Here is a 22,948-nt window from a genome sequence, read left to right as displayed (position 1 = left end):
TTATTTATTAGCCAATTTTAATTCCACGCAGATCTTACTGTTGAGGAGGAATCTGAAGAGGAGACATTCCTTATTGCTGTATTGGTTCACGCAGGTCATACCTATCAAAATTAAACTTATTTAAGCAATGTTTCGTGACGGTGTTGCTAATCATTGAGGCATATCTTCATCAGGAAATATTCCTGGTTACAGCGTCAGGTTATTTCATCATTTGAAAAATAATTCGATGTTGGCATACTATATTACAAGAATCCTAAGCGGCACTGCATTGAAATGGGCAGGGCGTTTCCATTACTATTATTTGAACCTCCTGCTCGTCTCATCCCTTATTGGCATAAAAAAGTCATAAAAAGCTTGTCTCATTACTACCATGAAAAATGCCACCGATGCGTACGCAAATTCCGTTCAACTGTTGTAAGTGGCCAATCAATTTCATGGATCTGAAACGATTTGCGAGTGCTTCGGAATGTCACGATACAGTAGTCAGGTGCTGGGGCCATTGATCTGCGTCGCGTGCTTACCAGCTTTTTGTTAGAGGACATAAAAAACTGATCAATGGATTCGTTGCACGAACTTTATGCTGACGCATCTTTGTGACTTCAGATTGTACCAATGACGTTAGACGCTTGACGTGACTTGTCAATGTCAGTGTAATTCCGAAATATGTCACGTTGTAGTAGTCAGGTGTTGGGGTCGTTGGCCTTAGACGCGTGCTTCACAGCTTTTTATCAGAAACTTAGTAATTTTTTTAAGACAATAAGGGACAAGACGAGCAGGACGTTCAGCTGCTGGTAATTCATACGCCCTGCCCATTACAATGTAGTGCCGCTCAGGATTCTTGAAAAACCCCATAAATTCTGAATGGCACTACAACTGCGCTCGTCACCTTGAGACGGCGCCCTTCAGACTGAAACACAGTAATGCTTACACATTACTGCTTCACGGCAAAAATAGGCGCCGTTGTGGTACCCATAATCTAGCCGACATCCTGCGCAAAGTAGCCTCTCAAAGTAGTAGTAGTAGTGCACTAAATGTGATTGCACTAGTTTCATGGCTTCCAATTGTATGTATGACGTTAGATGTTTGACGTGATATAAATTACCAATGACAGTGTCATTTCAAAAAGAGTCATGTAGCAATAGTCAGGTGCTGGGGTATTTGGCCTTAGACTCGTGCTTCACAGCTTTTTATATGAAAAACTTAATAATTTATTGCATCACTTTCATGACTTCCAATTGTATGTGACGTTAGATGTTTGACGTGATAAAAATTACCAATGACAGTGTCATTTCAAAAAATGTCATGTAGCAATAGTCAGGTGCTGGGGTATTTGGCGTTAGACGCGTGCTTCACAGCTTTTTATATGAAAAACTTAATAATTTATTGCACCAGTTTCATGACTTCCAATTGTATGTATGACGTTAGATATTTGACGTGATATAAATTACCAATGACAGTGTCATTTCAAAGTGTCACGTAGCAATAGTCAGGTGCTGCTATCTTTGGATTACACGCGTGCATTACAGCTTCTACTGCCTTAGACCATGTAAATACCACAGAGTAGTAAATCGTACTCCGTGTCACCTTACATAACAGTGTAGCACCAAAACAAGCCGATTAACGTGTAAATACTAGCCCTATTACACTACTACAGGCCGATAGGCGTCAATTATGAGTATTGTCATCGTCTGTGACAGATCAGATTGCGTCTCAATAAAATATTATAAAAATGCCGTCGTGCGTTATGAAAAAGTGTAAAAATGATACTATATAAGTATTTGTGGCCATATAGGATTATTTAAGGGAGAAAAAATTGTGTCATCTGTGTGTGTATGTGTCTAGTATCCCCCGTAACCGCACACACACTAGCATAACAGTGCTTCACTTGCTAATACCACGGCGTGGAGTCCTTCTTTTTACTAATCCGTGGTAAAAACTTATGAATGGATTATTTGCAGCCGTTTCATAGGTTCGAATTGTATCAATGATACAGTTACTCTTTAATAGAATCAAAACTCGCGTAACATATGTTATGTTGATGATTTTACAATCAAATCAAATGTTCACTCTGTCAGTATATCAAGACCGTTTTCTCAAGAATGTGTTTAGTACTAAGAACTTGATTTCGTTAATCTTGGAAAACAAGCTTTAGTTGTTAAGATAAGTAGCCACATGTAGCCCTCGCATTAAAACTGCAGTATTCAAATTTTGTACTCAAACACACCATGCCATTAAGGACTTACTTTTTATATTAAACAGCTGTATGAAATAAGACTTGCCAATATTGGAATGTGGTTGTCAGGTGCTGGGACGTACGTTGATCCCGTCACACGTGCCTTTGACATTACAAAGTCAAATTGAAATTAACATTAAAGCGAGTCTTGTCTGTGAATTTACACCTATCTTCTGCTTTGTATAATGACGACACGTCAAACAAATTTACGCGGGTATCGTCGCATGCTGCCGCTTTTAGTAATTGATACGCCCTGCCCATTTCAATGCAGTGCTGCTCAGGATTCTTGAAAAATTTAAATATTCTCAGCGGTATTAAAATTGCGTTCGGCACCTTGAGACATACGATGTTAAGTCTCATTTGCCCAGTAATTTCACTAGCTACGGCGCCCTTCTGACCGAAACACAATAATGCATACACATTACTGCTTCACGGCAGATATAGGCGCTGTTGTGGTACTCATAATCTAGCCGGCGTCTTGTACAAAGCGTCTCCCATTGGTTGTAAAATTTTCAGTGAAAATTAAATTCTTAGTGGCGAACAAACGATATCATGTTATTAAATGAACTCTGCTTTGGTTTCAACCGTCTCATGTTCTCGCTATATTGCTTTTCTTCATATTGTTGAGTTTGCATTAACCCGAATGGAATTTTCTATGCTATATGATATATGAGAATTTCAAGCGAAACTTATTGACGTCACATCCGTGTACAGTCGCGTACACAACGCTATGTGTACAGTCCTCTATATTAGTTACTGTATTAAGTTTGTAAACTTTGTATAACTTTTGTGACTTGCTTAGCTGAAGTTAGGTTGTTTAAGTAAACGGCTAACACCTCATGATTACTTGCTTATAAATTACATAGGGGTTAATGCATTATCGTAATATTTGGCAAAATGAATCGAATTCAGCCACATATTAACCAATGGATTCAAACTTAAATATACATAAAATTTATGTTTGTTTTCGTGTGTATTTTATTGTAGAAAAGATTTTTCGTAATCCTACTACTAACATGCTAACACACACACACACACATACACACACATACACATACACACACACATACACATACACACATACATACACATACATACACATACACATACACACACAAACACACAGCACACGCCCTAAATTATATATAAAATAGTTTTTCTGTTCATAATTTGTTGCATAACTTCCATTGTTAGACCTTAAAATATGTTGATGTCTGTTATTTGACATTTTACACTGCACAACTGGGAAGAGACTGACCCCCATGTCACGGGCTGTCCTAGTTTGGGGGTCGAGGGTAATTTTAAGCAAAATTGTATTTTTTTTTGCAACAAATAAAGATTTATTATTATTATTATCCTCTTTGTTGCAGCTCCCCGCCAAATCATTCGTACATTTTCTCAGAAAATTTTGCGAAAATAAAAAAATATATTCAATGGGTAACTCAGATTTTTAATCGAACCTTTACAAATAACTCTCCAACAGCATCTACTTATAACAAGTCTTTCTATAGCGCTTCAGACAACTATTCTTTCTATAGACGAAAACAATATTCCTTTAAGCTGTTTTTTTTATAATAAGGAATAAAAAGCTGCAGGGTCGGATTTGTTAAATGTATTTTTTGAGTTATTGACGAAAACCGAAATGCTATACTGTTTCATCCTTATTTGTTAAAAAAAATGAAATTTTTTAAGTGCTAATACCTAATTATCTATTCTGACATAATATGATGTCAGAATAGATAGTGGAATGATAAAAAACCACAGCATGCTGTCTGTAAAATCTAAAGAGATCACGTTTCAATTTCTGTGAGACGCCTGTATATAGAAAGAAATATATATATAAATATGTCTTTTTTATGAGATGACCTGATGGTACATCCTGTGCCAAAAGGCCTTCCAATGAACCTTTTGACATCTAGTGTTAGTTTTCTTCCAATCAGCTTTTAAACAAAATAGTTTCATAAATTGAAATAATACATCGCAATCTATGAGAGCAAAGCCGCGCCCAGTAGGTACAAATGAATTTTGATGTGTTGTACGAATTCCATTTTTATATTAAACTAGCTGACCCAGCAAACGTTGTATTGCCATCATAGTTAACAGCTGTAGTTAATCCACTAAGTATAGGTAGCTAGAATAAAATTCGTTTTTTAGCTCCTGAGAAACAAAGATTCTAATTAGTTATTCATTTTTAACTATTCTTTCAATTTGATTTCTGAACGACGGGGGCACATCAAAGGAAAATCAAAATCGTTGTTTTCATTTAATTCCGAGCATTTTCATGTTTATTCACCTTTTAAACCTTCACTGAACTTTCATAATTAATTAAAGACCAAAATTAGACAAATCGGTCCAGCTTAGCGAGTTTTAGCGAGACTAACGAACAGCAATTCATTTTTATATATATAGATAGATAGCCACTGTATCCGTGCGTCGAAACTGTAATGCAAAAAAGTTGCAATTAGCTATAATTATTGCGATTATCGTGTGAAACAGAACACAATAGACAATCCCAGGAAATATTTATGTGGAGACTGTCACTATTATTATTCATAATATTGTTATTACCGCGAAACTATTCGCTTTTTATTTTTATGTTATCAATGGTGATGAACAGTCATCAACAATTTCTTTTAAGGTTTTGAAATAACAACGTGAAGGTGTAGCGAAATCATCATTTTGCAACGGCCTTACCTTCCAGAATTATCTGATGTCATGTTGTTCTGTATACAGTGTCAAACAATCTTCAAATAGATTTTAATATCTCTACCTCATTTGTGTTCTCCTGGTACCAAAAAATTGCTCTGTGGGATTATTAGAACTTTTTTTACTCTCATGCAAAGAAAGAGATTGTCGGATACTGACTGAGCGAGCAGCAGCGGAAAATTACCGCGGGAGCGACACTCAGGCTGAGCCAGCATCGAGCTGTCAGCTTAAATTGAAGTCGAACAGACTGCACGTGCCTAACATGGCTTATATTATTCCCAGTTTTGATGACCTTGCGTTCGGAGAGCTATAGCTCCCACTGTCTTTATACTAATTCTTCGATTTGTACAAAAAAGAAAACGAAAACAAATTACGGACTGTTAATTAAGTTCGGTGTTCAGAATATTAAGGAAATGCTTACTATTGTAACCAGAAAAAGATTTCGTCTTTCGTTGAACCAGTGAGGTAAAACGTAACCGTCTTGAGTGCGCGCGCAAACTTACCGAGGAGCTTTTGAGCATGGACAAAAAGCGACAATGTTCGGCTTGGGTCGGAGCACGCTCGTGCGAGGCAGCGCGTGCGTTTGCCTCGGGCGAGGCACGTCTTGACCGACCGAGGATTTGCCGCGCGCGACTGCTTCTCGAGGCTGCTCGCACAGTCAGTGCATTCAGTTATTTACTGGTGGAAATCCTTCCGTTTAAGGTGCTTATAACTTCGCTCCATAAAAGAAGGTGTGGTGCTCTATAAATGGTTACACGAGTATTATTAGAAGTAACTGAATTTTTATATGAATAATTATTAGTTATCATATTATCATTATTCATTTATACCGACGTTTTTTGACTATAGCCAACTTGTTCGCGGGTGAGATTGACAGGAGTTCAGATTTCCTTAATATCATTTCTTTATATTTAAGTCTGTGTAGACTTTATCAAACTGCTCATATGTCCAATATTATCGGTGCAAGGGTAGGAAGTTTCGTCATACTTACGAGACATAAGCGGATGAAGAAGCATCGATTTTCTACCCCGATATTATGTTGACTCTGTTATTTAATCCTTGGGAATATTAGCACTGAATCAATAATAGCTATGTATAGAAAATCCTGGATAAGCTTTCAGATAAGTTTCAATTCACGATCGCTTACAATAAGGGTCAATCTGGTTTATCAAGCCTCCTGCAGGAAAACTGTAAGCTGATACTATTTCTGTGTCCATTCATTACTCTATGTCACAGTCGATTAGGTACCATAGTTGATAATGGAATGAATAACTTAAAAGGCAGAAAAAGGCATAAAAGGCATTTATTTTCTCAAAATTGATTCCTTTAGAATTCTTTTTGATGTCATTTCTAGTATACTAGATACTACTACTGCTTCGGAAACAAATGGCGTTCTGGGAGAGAAGAAGCGGCGCAAGAAACTTTCCCTTATTTAACTTAGCTTATGTATATTCAAAGTAAATAATTATATATATAAGAGCTGCAAAGACTTTATGACGAAATAACAACATGAAAGGATTTGTTATTTTGAAGTGATTTCTGACATTTCTGGGATTAAATATACAAAACTTTAATATATTAAGGCTGCTATCCCAAGATATCGCCAAAATAGCGCGTAGTTGAAACTATATCTTGACGGTTTATATAAAGCTTATATTTTAACAAAAAATAATAATATATCTACAGATTATGAGAAGAAAATTCATTGTTTTTTATTACATTTCTATTTTTTTAGACAGTGATTAAAAAACCACCAAAATACCCATAACTTTTACAGTTGGAGCCATGATAATCACTCAATCTAGATAAAAATTGTACGAAAATTTGTTAATTGCACACCTATACTATTTAACATGAAATAATTTTGTAAAGAAAATTGTATTATGTTGGTAATAAATTAAAAATGCTTCTAATTCTGAATTAAAACTATGGCGATCTTGTACGAGAGAGGTAACCTAGCTCCGCTCGATTCCTCAAGGCCGTTGGCTCGGTCCCCAGCCTTAAATGATTCGGAATTCGAATGACGCATCTTTCTTAAATCTTCGTATGTTTGTCCTACTATTGACAGTGGTGCCATCTACAAGGTCTACATTTCAGTTGATATCCTGCTCAACCCGTAATAATTATGAAAACAAGGTGGATAACTGTAAAAAAAACGTTCTGTTCAACATTTTTAAGCAGAAGAAATAACTGCAAAATAATACTAGGCATAGAATGGGCACCAGAGGGAGGCTCCTTTGGACAGAATGCCGGCTAGACTATGGGTAAAACAACGGCGCCTATTTCTGCCGTGAAGCAGTAATGTGCAAGCATTACTGTGTTTCGGTCCGAAGGGCGCCGTAGCTAATGAAATTACTGGGCAAATGAGACTTAACATCTTATGTCTCAAGGTAACGAGCGCAGTTGTAGCGCCGCTCAGAATGTTTGGGGTTTTTCAAGAATCCTGAGCGGCACTGCATTGTAATGGGCAGGGCGTATCAATTGCCTTCAGCTGAACGTACTGCTCGTTTCGTCCCTTATTTTCATGAAAAAAAGTATACAAAGCAGCAGAATACTAGGCATACATGAAAAAAAACACATGATTTTATAACTTCCTACTTTTTTGGAAGTCGGTTAAAAATCTGATTTAAATATTTTTTATGAGAGTAAGTGATAAACCACTTCGCTCTTAAGGACAACTTAAGTGCGAACAACGTTAATACTACAAAATTGTAAATAAACTAAGATATTAAATATAATTCTGTAAGCATGCTAAAAATTAACTCAAATGAGCAAAATGGCCGTATCCCTTTGAGCAAACAATAGTTAAACGTTATACTGACCTCTTGGCTTATGTATGACACGTGCATTCGAATTAGGAATGAACTAATTATCATCGGTAACCATGAAGCATATAAACGATAATATCCGCTATATATTCTGAGGCATTCATCAACTAAATTGACTAGGAAAGGTTATTGTGTCTTTAGTGATAAAATTTAACAATACTTCTTCAGGCGCGTAATGAAAAATTAATGAGAGTGAAATTTTAAGATGCGCGCGCATCAGGTTGAAGTTGGTTCCTAAAATTTACTGACGTTTGCGTCATTCGTTATTTTCTTTTTGGTTTCTTCGTACATTATTAGGACAGGCAAAGGGTTCAAGCCCATACAGCCGTATTCATTTTTAATAATTAATTGTCAAAGTCATCTTTGCAAGATTTTTACAAAATTGTTTTTTTCTAAAAACGTAGAATAGCACGAGGAATAAACCATTTTAACATTTTTGCTTCATTAGGACAAAGTAGTATAACTTGCTGCGTGCATACATAAGAACATACACACTTTTTTTTTAAAGTGATATTCCACACTTCTGATATTAATTACATAAATCAATCTGAGAGTTGGACAAGGCACACAAGATTTATCAACGATACGTCACTCGAACGGAACGTGACACGTCACAAACGTGAAATTTTATTTTCAATAATTAAACATGTAATTTTCTTTGGCATTATTATGTAATTTATTTAATAACTAAATGCATTACGTTCAATCATACCTTTTTCGACCGTAGCTTTCGCTTTAAGTATAATTTCAACGAGGTATTTCCTCTCTCTATTAATTTTAATAATTCAATAAATTAAACGCGCTGTTGTCATAAATTACACTCGGAGGCTTATAGAGGTTGTTTCGCTCCATAATAATTCCGATTATTCAAGTTTATTTGGGTACGTCCAATAATGTTATATGTGTATGACATTGTTTGGTATGTAATTAACTTAATTAATATGTATAACTAATCGTAACAATGTAATAACTGTACATTTTTTTTTAATTATATTTGCTGTGTGTTCTGTAAAAAAAGACCGAATCCAAAATAGTACATTACAGAATTTTACATTGAATTTTTTTAAAGAATATTTGCTGTGTGTGAAACATAATACCGAATCCAAAAAAGTACTTCAACAGAATTTTCGGCTGTTTGTCTATTTGTCTTTTGTTTTTTTTAAAAAAAAACAAGACGTACAATATTTTTCAATGGAATAACGTCATAACACCAAACAAGTTAACACCGCCACATAATAGGTGTAGTAATAATCAGTTTTATTGATCTCGCGGGATATCGGAATTCGCGGGATCCTACACTTATTAACCAATATAATAAAAAAAAAAACAAAATAAACAATATAATCTAATCTAAGGCATTTTGTAATGATTATGTAGATACGTATTCGAACAAAAATATAACAAAAAATAATTAATGAATAAAATACTTTCATGTAAATTGTAGAGTTATTTAGTAAGTAAAACAACAAAAGAGTGGACCTAATCCCGCAATACCTAGATTGGAAGCCCTAGTTGCAACCAACAAATGGTTTCGTTATGTTGTTGCTTCGACAGTTAACAGATAACACAGTCGTCACTGAGTTTAAACAATACACAATTAAGCGCTTGTTTAAGCAAAACCTGGGTTAACTCCCAAAGAGAATAATTTTACGTTTGTGGAGTTCGTCCACTGTGTTTAGTATTGTACAATGTTTGTGAATCACAATCGCTTTTCACGACATACCAAAGTAGATAGACAATATAATTCATTAAACTAGCTGACCCGACAGACGTTGTTCTGTACATAATAAATAAAACACTGTTTTTTTATGAATTTGTCAATAATATTTCATAACATCTAGAATTATTTCGTAAAATATGCTCTCCCTGCAGTTGTTATAGTGAAATTGTTTCACAGCAGAACTGTCAAACTGTGCATCAATAAATTCTCTCATAGAAAATATGTCCACACAAAACAAATATTGGAAATAAGAATAATTATGGGTCCCAAAGCGAATTAAAACTATCCTATCTCTCAACTTGGACTAAACTGCACTTAATGAAGTAATCCCCATTAAAATCCGTTCATTAGTCTAAGTTCACTGGAAACAAACATTATTATTATCTTATATGAATGAGACAGGCTTATAAAACAATATTAATTACAACGATAAGACTTAATAAACAAACTATGAATATCGTACAAAGGCCTTGAGCTGAAATATACAATTCATTTAACACCAATATAACATACATTCTAACAACATAAGCTACCTTATAAGGGCGATGACAGACTATCAATAATTCACAAGTCATAACTTAGCGATCAATCAAGTTTCATAAATTCACTATCATTCTATCCGTCGAAGCCCTAGGAAGGAACGTATATAGTTAGAGTTTGCAAATATGTTTTTAATGTTATTTGTGCGTTCATAATGCTTACGAAATGTGGGTACTCGGATAGTATTCGATATTGAAAATTAAATACAATATATTAAGATATCTACACAATCTATATATTCAGGCGTCCGGGGCAATATAGAAAGAATTGTCAGAAGTAATCGAGCAAAATTTATACATTTATTTACACTTTTAATGACTGCACTATCATGCCTTTACAAATTATAATATTCAACAAAGCCGTAATGAGATTGTCTGATTTTTCAGTGGTTTTGTTCTCAAATAGGGTTTGGCGGTTAAAACCCTATGAAAACTAATTGTGGAGGAATTAATTTACTTTAGACAATCTCATTAAGTTTATATATTACTAGCTGACCTGGCAAACGTTGTTTTGCCGTATAAATTGTATATGTAAACCTTCCTTGAGCTTCAACGAATCTATTACAAAAGATTTCATTGACATCGGTCGAATAGTTTCGGAGTCGTTAGGGAACATACAAACATACATTCTCTTTTATATATATAGATATTGAAATAGTAAGTACTCGTGGCGGCCTCTACACAGCAGACCATCCAGTCAGGACTCAAGCGCGAGCAATGATGCACGCGCGAGATTTGTTCACATACTTATCGGTCCGCCGATCTTTTAAAAATGGAGAAACATAAAAGAAGCAAAGCATGTTAAGCGTCACTGCGATTCAGATTTTTTTTTAAGCTAACCTAAAGACCCGGATTCAATCTTATTTAAAGTGATTATTCTTATAATAAAATTACCATTCATGATAGCAAGGTAGCTATTTATGTCCTATACTAAGTAGTTATGTATTAGACGTATATTATAATTTCGGGTTAAGAAGACAACTCTAATGTCGTCAGAGTAGGTAAGAGTCACGCGATAGAAAGAGAGGCAATTTCTAGGTAAATAAAAATGTAGATTAATAGCGGTGTGCGATCTGAATTACACCTTATTGTATGGCTGCAAGAGTCCTTATTTCTTTAATTCATTTTGCAGAGTAAGCATTCTGTACTTTTATATATTCTTTGGTGCAAGTATATTTTTACAGTTGATGATACAGTGTTATAAAGAAGTAGTTTGATCGAATAATTATTCTAGTATTTACAAAGCTTAATCCTTAAATATATAACGACTCTTTAATAAATCTTCTGAGTATATATAATGAAAATGGTCTTCGTTTGAGGCCCAATCACGCCTAAACCACTGATCGTATCGACATGAAACTACCACTATTCTATGAGGTATTTATCCTAGATGGTTTTGGCTATTTATTTATTTCCTTTTAGAATTCGCCCAGCGAAACGGGCGGGAACGGCTAGTCCATATATAAACTAGCTCCTTGACGTCAAATAAGGAAAACATATAAATAACCGTAAGTAGCGCATTTCATATTGTAGCGAGCGTCTTAATAATAACAGCATGTTCCCAACATCTATTACCTTGTAAGGGCGATGACAAACTATCAATAATTCACTCGGCTATCAATACGCCACCGTGACAAATTGACAATCGATGTAACAGTTATTAAATCGGCAGCATCTATTATCATGTTAGTCTCGAATAATCACCTCGTGAGAATGTTTTAGTATTTAGACAATAAACGGGCTATATCAGGTGTTAATCGCTTACATATATTACACATCTGCTGGTTTTATGGTGCTGATATTTAAATAGATATTGCTATAAATTTTAAGTCTAACAACTGTTCTAGCATGACATATCGTTTAAGTGTGTATTTTATTATGTGAGATTTAGATATTTATTTCTGTTTTAGTAGGGCTTATCTTTATTCGTCTAAAACGGCTTAACTCAAGGACCTCCGAATGGTCCGAAACTAGTACGGTACCAACCCCGACAAACCGTGAGTAAAGCCGTTTTAGACAAATACGGCTTTACAAATTGACTTCGTATAAAATTATATCTATGTATAAACCAAGAATATGTAAAATGTTTGCAAATAGACATTTTGCCTATGATTGGTGTTTACGGAATTATAACGTTTCCCGCGTGTATTTGCAAGGCTGCTTGACATTTGGAAAACTTCAGAATTATCTTTGTATTGACAGTGTTGTCAGAGATATAGTCAACATTTTACATATTCTTAGTTTAGTCTCAGGTATAACTTTATACCAAGTTTATTTGTCGATATTATAGGCCGATAATGTTTATAATGTCTTAAGAAACGAACGTCTTACGAAAGTGTTAAGAATTTAATAGTAAGGCTTAAATTTATACACATGATTTAAGTTTTCGTTAGTGTTAATTCCGCCAATATTTGTTTTTAAAACAATTCGACACGTGTTTCGCCTCTACACGAGACTGTCGTGCCAGATTTTGGCGAGACAACACGTCCTGAGGATGCCTCGTGTAGAGGCGAAACATGTGTCGAATTGTTTGAAAAACAAATATTGGCGGAGTTAAAGAAAACTTAAATCATTTGTATAATTATGGATTTCCGCAAAGTAACGCCTAATTCAATAAAAAGGCTTACAATCTCATAATTTATTATTTATTTTATTGAATCATTGAACTTGTGCCAATTGGAAGTCAGTTTAGTGACTCACCAGTTTCTCTCGGTAATATGGTCTGCTATCATTCTCGATTCATGATTGTCTTTGATCTTATTGAAGATTTTTTTATGTGGATACTCAATACATCCTACTAATATTATAAATGTGAAAGTTTGTATGTATGGATGTATGTTTGAACTTCTTTAACGCAAACACTACTGAATGGATTTTGATGAAAGTTTGCAATAATATAGCTTACACACCAGAATAACATATAGGCTATAATTTATAAAAATATTGTGTGAATTATCTATACATTTTAATAAAATTGGAGTGTCTGTTTGTAATATTGAAATAACCGTTTTTTACTAAATGTATATTATGAATACATATACGGTACATACACCAAAATAACATTTTTTACAATTTTTGTCTGTCTGTCTGTTTGTTCCGGCTAATCCGGCGACTTTTATTGGCAGGTAGCTGATGTAATAAGGAGTAACTTAGGCTACGTTTATTTCAGAAAAAGCAATGTCCAAGAAACGGTCTAACTCTAAAAATAATTTATATGGCAAAACAACGTTTTGCCGGGTCAGCTAGTTGTTAATATTATTGCAAAATATGCAGTTACGTGAGCTCCGCCGATTATTTTTTTAAATTTTAATCCCGAAAATTTATTGTTAATGTCCAGAATAAAAAACAAAAAGCGTTCAAGTTTAGTTGGATTCAGACGACAAGGGTTCTGTACCATAGTACAACAAAAAAAACTCATAGTACAACAAAAAAAACTATGTAGGTGATTCTTAAAGTTATTGCAAAAGAAAGAAGATAGGACTTTATGATCAAAATATGTAAAAAATATTTATTTGAAATTTGCCATTATGCTTTTATATTAATAATATAATTTATGAGATACAGGCTGATGACAAACACTCGCACGGACAGACAGGTTCCTATTGGTTACCATTAAAATATTTTTTTGTATACTTTAATTACAATTTTCGTTATGTGACGCTATTCCAGTCATTTTTGTATGAAAATAAGGAACAAGACGAGTAGGACGTTCATCTGATGGTAATTGATACGTCCTGCCCATTTCAGGCGCCCTTCAGACCGAAACACAATAATGTTTTCACATTATTGCTTCACGGCAGAAATAGACGACGTTGTGGAACCCATTATCGGCATCCTATGCAAAGAAGACTCCCACTAGTTCTTGTCTTTTTCCTGGGTGACAGGAATGCTGGGCCAACTTACGACAATCTAATTAATAAACATTGTGGTTTTAAAATACTCGTGCCTTATCTGTTAGTTAAGCACCCCAAATACTCGTGAATACATACATACTAACAAGCAAGTTTGAATCATAATTGTTAAAATCATGAACCTCTTAAGATCAAATACGCTTTGATTACTAAGAATACATTTAAAAATCACATTCAAATGTGAAATGCTGGCATTCACGAAACGTCGTTTGGTAGAGTTGTTATATCCGTAACAGATCTATTTCCTGTTTGATCTTTGAGGAATATTTGGTTGTTAGTGTAATATATCGTTGATACTTCTGGTCATCAACGAGATTAAAGAACTTCCTTCTTGCTAAGAGGTTCGTTATAGCAAGTTAAGTGTATTTTTATGTGTACTTATCTATTTCATATGAGTATATATCACTTCTAGTACACTTTTCACAGGATGCTGGCTAGATTATGGGTACCAAAACGGCCGCGGCGCCTATTTCTGCCGTGAAGCAGTAATGTGTAAGCATTACTGTGTTTCGGTCTGAAGGGCGCCGTAGCTAGTAAAATTACTGGGCAAATGGGACTTAACATCTTATGTCTCAAGGTGACGAGCGCAATTGTAGTGCCGCTCAGAATTATTGGCCTTTTCAAGAATCCTGCGGCACTGCATTGTAATGGGCAGGGCGTATCAATTACCATCAGCTGTACGTCCTGCTCGTCTCGTCCCGTATATTCATAAAAGAAATCTTCTGTTTCTTTACGGTCGATAGTTAAACTCTGTTATTATTAACTAGCGGAACCGATAAACGTTGTTCTGTTATAAAAAATGGACTCTTGCGAATGGAATTTCGTAAAACCAAATGTCAGATTTCCAGATATCGTGATGAGTCACTGGTGGAAATCTCTTATTTATATTTATATATATATATTATTGAAACTCATGACACATTATTAACTGGAATATTTACTTAAATCGACTTAACTCATGATTCATCGACGTTAGTATCGACTAGTTTCAGACCATTCGTAGGTCCGGCATCTTGGTGTATGTATGTATTGAGTTCGCGGTAACTCACTACACAGTAAACTCAATACTATTTTTATTATAGCAGGCTAACCAACTAAAGCAATTATAATAGGTACCTACAATATTATTGGCAGCAATTTCTAGGAGGGTGAATTTTCTAAACAGAAACACACACACAGACGTAAAGCCTAGCGTTTCAGTGAATCACACTTTTTCCCGAATGACACATATTTTATCAAATAAATTAGAAAGAAAGAAAGAAAGTAAAAAAGTTTATTCATGACGATATATTACAATAAAAAATAAAACAAAATTGAGAAATATTATTTTCTATACGTCACAAAGTGGTCCCAACTCAGCATATTTGCTGGTTTGAAAACCAGCGCTGGTCTTCCGTTGGGCCATTTGGTGACGTCAACTTCAATATAATTATATAGTAACTAATGCGTAGACTGAGTAAACAAGATTATGTATTAGCTTGTCAATTTCTGAAGTTTCTAAATGACTGACAAGTTGACAACTTTGTCAAATGTCAATCTGAGTTCGAAACATTAAAGAAATAATATGTGATCACAGATCTATCTATCTCATTTCAAAATCTGTCTTATATCTAGTTTTTTAACCATAAATTGTAAGTATATGTTTTAACTGATCATCATTGGTTTCCAACAAAATTCAGTAGCCAATCAAACAAAAATAACGAACGACGCAGAAATGAATGGATATCCCTGCTAGAGCACGTTTGAAAGGGATTTTCATGCAAATTTTCTGGCTGCATATTTAACGCCGCGATGGCCACTTTCGGTCGAGTTGTCACAGTAATACGAAATCATTTTTCGAGAAGGTGTTGTTACAACTTTTTTTATTATACAACTCTAGTAGGAACTTAGCAGACCCCCTAACCGTGCAATTATGCGATTAATTAACTTCTATGCTGTTGAACAGTATTTGAGTTTATTATTTAGTTATAGCATTTAAGTTTTAATAATTAAAATCAAACAAATGTGAGATTATTTCATCAGATATGATTTTATACCGTTATCACTTAACCGTACTTAGATTGCGGATATAACATAATGCATTCAGTTTTTATCGTGAAGAATGCATAATTTTAGCATATTATGTTAATGAGCTTTACAGCTTCGTATTAACTGTTCAAGACGAAACACTTATTAATGTTTTATTTGTCTAAAAATGATTCGTAGTGTTTTAATTTTGTGTTTCTTGAAATTTTTGCTACCTATAGAATACATAAATTTCGAGTAGACTGTCTTCTGTAATCTAGAAGTCACATATTTTTTTTATATTTTTTTATATATATGATGGAAAGTAAAAAAGGGCATTTTTAAGGCGATTTTATTTCTAAAAGAAAAATATAAAAAATAAAGCTGAAGAATTACTCTCTGACTGATTGCGCTCCATTAGTCAACCCAGTCTCATTCTTTACCCCTAAAAAGTGCTCATCACGTCTAAAAGTATTTCACTTCAGCATTGTGAAATTAGTTATACCCAGGTATCGTGAAGTTAGCTCAGTTGGCAGAGCACTGGCACGGAACGCCAGGAGTCGTGGGTTCGAGTCCCGCATCGTTGATAAAATTTATTTGAACAACTAATTATTTTACTTATTATATTTTATATATCATCCCACTGCTGGGCCAAGGCCTTCCCCTTCTTCTTCCATCCGTCCTTATTGTTTGCTCATCGGGACTATAACACTCCTTCGTAATTTACCAGATCGTCTCTCCATCTAGTGCCAGGTCTTCCTCTTCTTCTTTTGGCATCTGATGAGTACCAGTTTGTTGTTAGACTGCTCCATCTTTCGTTACTTGCCCTTGATGTATCTGCCTACCCAATTCCATGTAGTTCTTGCGATTCTTATTATATGATTTTATTTAATATCTAATGAATACTTAATAATAAAAAATTGGAACGTTCTGAGACATTTGTTTTTCTTTGACAGAACGAACGCAGGATTAGGGCTCCATTTCGTAGAATCTAGTAGAAAAGAGGCAATTTGTCATGGCTTAGTTGGTTTTGAAGGTTCCGGATGAGGTTTTGAAATGACCAAACAAGTCACTGCGGTTACCACTTCCTACGAATAAGTGGATAATCACCTGATTTATCTTGTCTGTTCACGTCTCTGCTCCGTCAAAAGTAAAAATCTAATGCACAAAAAGCCATATTAATGATATTGCGGTCGTGATCATAGCTTTGAATCGTGCAAAAAGTATTCCAATTTCCGATGTTAAGAAATTTTAAAATTGAAGTGCAAAAATATTTTGCCTTTTATTTGATCGATCGTAGTATCTACGATTATTTAGATATTTAGTTACTATTTGATCGATCGTAGATATTTATTTAGTTACCATGCTTATCAAGTTGACGGCGCTGTGTTGCAATGATTACTTATCATCATCATCATCAGCCGGAAGACGTCCACTGCTGGACAAAGGCCTCCCCTAAAGATTTCCATGACACTCGGTCCTGCGCTGCCCTCATCCAAAGTATTCCGGCGATTTTGACCAGATCATCGGTCCATCTTGTAGGGGCCTGCCAACACTGCGTCTTCCGATACGTGGTCGCCATTCGAGGACTCTTCTGCCCCAACAGCCATCTGTCCGTCGAACTATGTACCCTGCCCACTTCCACTTCATTTTCGCAATCATTTGCGCTATGTCGGTGACTTTGGTTATATATCCTTACTTAAATTTAGATATTATCTGTAAAAGAAACTGGGCAGAACTGCTGGAGCAGTCTGGCTCCAACTCGCAAGGCGAGGCATTATGCTCGATACACAGACATTATAAAAATAAGTAACAGCGTTCTTATTAAAACAGGCAGATTTTAAAATGAGTTAACATCGAATACGACCTTGACGTATCTAATAACTAAATAGAAACTCAAAATTTTTGATTCCTTTAAAATAGCTTCTCGTGATGTAATTAGTAATAATGAGAAATATTACTAAGTATTGTAAATTTGTACAATAGAAAATAAACAAAATATCAATGACCCTAAGTGAGCCATAGCTACTAACGAGAATCGTTCCATAAATCACACCATGCTGTTGCAGTGGAAGTACCAAAAGAATTATACATTGAAAGTACAAAATAAGATTGATTATTTTAGGTGATATTTGATTTCACGTAAATACTCTCGTAAACTTTTTTATTTTTTTTATTTTATGGAATAGGAGGACAAACGAGCTTACGGGTCACCTGGTGTTAAGTGATGACCGCCGCCCACATTCTCTTGCAACACCAGTGGAATCACAAGAGCGTTGCCAGCCTTTAAGGAAGGTGTACGCGCTTTTTTTGAAGGTACCCACGTCGTATCGTCCCGGAAACACCGCACAAGGAAGCTCATTCCACAGCTTTGTAGCACGTGGAAGAAAGCTCCTTGAAAACCGCACTGTGGAGGACCGCCACACATCCAGATGGTGGGGAGGATATCTTAACTTGTGGCGTGTCGTGCGAAAGTGGAAATTTACTATATAATTTAAACCAAATTATATATATTGGGCGAATGGTTATCGTTGCTAATCGAGTAAGGTTATTGATTATCCATTAGCCTCTCAGCATGCTTGGACTTTCGGCGTATGTATCTGGAGGATTCACGAGAAAATCGTCATAAGATTCTACAGATGCATTTTACCTAAATATTGTTCATGACGTGTGGGGAATTGAAAGGAGTGTTTAACAAAATATAATTCCAGCATTTACAACTTTAGTTAAGTTAGTTTTAAAGCATTTGTTCATATCTATTAAATAAAATAAATTGTCTGTTATTTATATACTATTAAAGTTAATTTAAATAATGAACATAATTTCTTGATATAAGTCTAAAACCTCCCAGTAGTTGTTCTCAGCAAGATAAATGTTTGTTTCATTATAGTCTTGCAAATTAGCTTTCACATTTGGCTCGGAAATTATATTCTGCAACTGTCGTTTTGTATTCAAATGAAATAGTATTTATTTTACAACTACTCGTGCAAACCCACGAAATTGGAGATTGGAATAACTATATTTGCTATCCTATCTAGATTAGCTTCTACATATTATAATTTTGCATGTGTACTGTTACTAACTGTCATGCTTTGTAGAAGATTGATTTTTAGATGTTCAGCTGAAGGAAAATATTACTGCAAATAACAATTATTATTTACCTACTAATCTCCATTCCACAAAGTGACACTTTAACGAATAGGAAGTATTTGTTCGATCGCGTTAGAATAACCTTTTTCAAGTTTAAATGCTTCGGTATAAGTATTGAGTTTTTGATGTTTTTAATCATGAAATACTTCACATACACAAGCTTTTTCAGTTATTTCAAAAGCCAATAATTACTGTCACAATCCAATGTTTTACATGTTGATGTATACATTAATATATACACCAGGAGAACATAAATATGTAAGCGATGATAGCAATGTCTTTCATAGCGGTTACAATGCATTTATTTATAGAGAAATTAAAAAAATATATAAATCCGATTATAAGTGAAGGAAGAATATGATTTTACGTTAAAAAATCCATTGTTAGAAATATATTAGATATCACCAAGTAATTCTATATTATAAATACAATGGCTGTGTAAGATGATACTTATAAACGAGATTCTACAACAGTTTTAGTACTTAGTTGTCTTGTACATAATAACAATTCATTGTGACGTTGAAAACTTGTTTCAACCATGCATAAGCACTTGAATTAATTAGTTTACTATGTTTTAGTCTTGTGCTTAAAGACTTACTCGAGGAGAATACATTATGTGTTTAGCTAAGTCTACCATTGCTATCCACATCGAAATTAATTGCAGAAGGAAGATGCAATATGTTCCGATACATTTTTGGATTCGTATCGATAAGTAGTTTATGAGCATTTTTATTTGTTCTACACTTTTAATGGTATCATAGTGCATATCAATGAGTAACGCTCTGTATTTTGTTTCGTACAAGACAAAATATTGACGTATTTATTTATTACTACTACGCTAGAGGTCCCGGGTTCGAATCCCGGTTGGTGCAATCATTCATAATATGATGATTTAATGAATATGGATGTTTGTTTCCGAGTCATGGATGTATTTCCATAAGTTTAAGTAAGTATATTGTATTAAATATATCGTTTTCTTGCACCCATAGTACAGGCTTTTTACCAGTGGGAGGCTCCTTTGCACAGGATGCCGGCTAGATTATGGGTACCACAACGGCGCCTATTTCTGCCGTGAAGCAGTAATGTGTAAGCATTACTGTGTTTCGGTCTGAAGGGCGCCGTAGCTAGTGAAATTACTGGGCAAATGAGACTTAACATCTTGTATCAAGGTGACGAGCGCAGTTGTAGTGCCGCTCAGAATTTTTGGGGTTTCAAGAATCCTGAGCGGCACTAAATTGTAATGGGCAGGGCGTATCAATTACCATCAGCTGAACGTCCTGCTCGTCTTGTCCTTTATTTTCATAAAAACAAAAAAAAGGCTATGCCTAGTTTAGGGGCTAGATAATTTGTGTAAAAGTGTGTCAATATTATTATTACTTTAAAGTTCTTTTGTCATATTATGTCAAATCCATTTACCACATCATGAGTTATGTACTGTAACAAGAAGTTGTAAAAGAAGAAGAAGTTGGTATTATAAACAATATTGAATTGATTTTGGCGGTATTGAATAGGACTGATTCGTAATTATTAATTGTATTTCGTATACTCTGAGGCAGCGCTGTAATTACTGTATTATAAATGCGTTCGTTTGTTCCGTTTCTAAGAATAAGACTATTTGTTAAAATCTTTGGTTATGTCTCTGGTTATCCAGTAGATTTGAGAATTCAATCTATTAATCGTACAATTGAAAATAAGAAATCAAAGTACCTACGTTAATTTAAAACCCAGACAAATAATGTATTACTGAAATACGTTTTGTCTATAAAGACAGTTGGTGACTCTATTTTTAGGTTTCTTTTTATGGGAAAAGGTGGCGGGACGATCAAGATATTCATCTGATTTCATCTCATTTGGAATGAACAAAATTTGTGATTTATTCAAAGTTGCGCTCGTAAATTTGCCAACTAACCTCCGTCGCAGGTGGCTCAGGTCTCGCATAATATATCTACCATTTCTAATATCTCTGTGTTTGTGAATAACACATACGAAGTAGAATTATTTCTTGCCCGTCTGTGACATGTAAGAAATAAAACAAATAATACTTATTAGGTTGAGATGTAAATAAATCTAGATTTCAACTAGTTCTATTTATTTTCATTCCCTGTGAATTTGAAACACGCAAATCACTTACCTTTAAAATGTTCACTTCGCCAAATAATACTTCCTTTATACATTTGCTTGTTTAACTGTTGAAAAAACCAAAAACCTTCTCCTAATTCCAATCTGAAAGGTTTACAATGGGATCTATTTGTGAGGGAATCCCAAACAAAGAAAAATTTCAAAAAAGTCCCAAACGGCAGAGATATGATGTAACAAATATCTACACAAAAAATACATTAACGGACTTAAATGACCATTATCTAACTTTTACACAATTAAAACTCTTGGACGAGAATACCCTATTTCGAAAATTAGTCTAATGATGACTTCAAAATGTTCCAATTCAGCTAGGTAATTTATTTAATTGCGAAAAATCTGCGTTTGTAAACTAGGAGGAAGGTCTATCAAACATCGTCATAAGCTTCTCAGTATATTTCTAAACACAAAAAATCTCAGCGGATTATTAAATTCTTCAATTACTTCAATAAGGAATCACAAGAGAGGTTGGCTTGTTTGCCAGTAACTCGACCGTTCCAAACAGGAAACCATACCCGTTTGATGCGCCCTGCTACATTTTACGACATGTTTTTTGTTCATTGCATCTTGTAAAATATCGCTTAGTATCGCTAAATGATATTTGGTATGTGATTTAAGACGAAAATAAAAATTTACGCTGTAAATATCTTTTAAAAGAATAATTCGGCATTGTTTTTAAATGAACATCTTTTGGATTAAAATTAAATTTATTTTGAAGAATAAGCGTATACTTTTTTTTATTTAATTTGTCTTTCACAGCACCCTTTGTTCCTGTTGAGGTAGTTAACGTCAGTCAATAAATATTCTGAGAATTTTTAACTTTTAGAAAATGGTCGCTCTCAGAGATTGTTTTGGAATTAGAGTGAATTTTAATTATAAATTGTCACATGATTCAAATGAAAGTTTAAGAAACTATGGCATAACAATTGTTTATTTTTTTTTACAAATGATTTAAGTAAGCAAATCTTCAATGAAATGTTTTGATTTCATATTTTAGTAACACCAAACCTCTTCTTTAAATTTTTAGAGTAGGTACATAATATGACGATCAGTCAGAACAAAATTTACCAAAATACCTTCTAGTAACACAATCATAATTAAATATATCGTAAATTTTATTACTTTATTAATATCTAAGAAAAAAAAAAATAGTTTTATCAAAATTGTATCTCTCATCGTTAAGGCAGCGTTCGTGAGAAATGTTTTCGTTTTAACAGTTTTCATTTTTTGGATTAATATATAGTATAATATGATACTTACAAGTAATGTTTCTTTTATATTGGTAACCGAATTTTCAAAATCGGCCTACCCCCTACAGCCTTATAAACTTTACCTCTTATGTAATACATGCCAAAATAGAACTCCATTTATAAGAAATCTCAGTCTGCGAGAAATAGATATATGTGGTATTTTTGAAAGTGTGTCTGTAAATCGTTACTGAAAATGATCGTTTTTTTATATTACAATAATAGAGAGGCCAAATAAACTATGCAATGAGCTTTATTTTGCGTGTTTCCAGGACGATAAGACATAGTTTGTGTACTATTCTAAAAAGCCGGCCTCGCTCCTGTGATTCCTCTGGTGTTGCAAAAGAATGTGGACAGTGGTGATCACTTAACATCAGGTGACACGTACACTCTTCTAAAAAAAAATAACTCTTACTTAAGATAGTAATATTAAAGCATCTAGGATATCATACAGGCTATGCCTAGTTTGGAACA

The 22,948-nt window shown here is 34.3% G+C and overlaps 1 protein-coding gene across 1 annotated transcript in view; it reads left to right on the top strand.

Moving 5' to 3' along the window:
* Window positions 1-22,948, top strand: part of LOC126965948 (MOXD1 homolog 1-like) — a 119,250-nt gene that overhangs the window by 47,544 nt on the left and 48,758 nt on the right. The gene's annotated exons all lie outside the window — the stretch shown is intronic.

The sequence above is a fragment of the Leptidea sinapis genome, chromosome 9 (assembly GCF_905404315.1).
Source record: "Leptidea sinapis chromosome 9, ilLepSina1.1, whole genome shotgun sequence".
Taxonomy (NCBI): domain Eukaryota; kingdom Metazoa; phylum Arthropoda; class Insecta; order Lepidoptera; family Pieridae; genus Leptidea; species Leptidea sinapis.
Note: the sequence above shows the minus strand (reverse complement) of the source record. Positions and strands in the feature narration are given on the sequence as shown.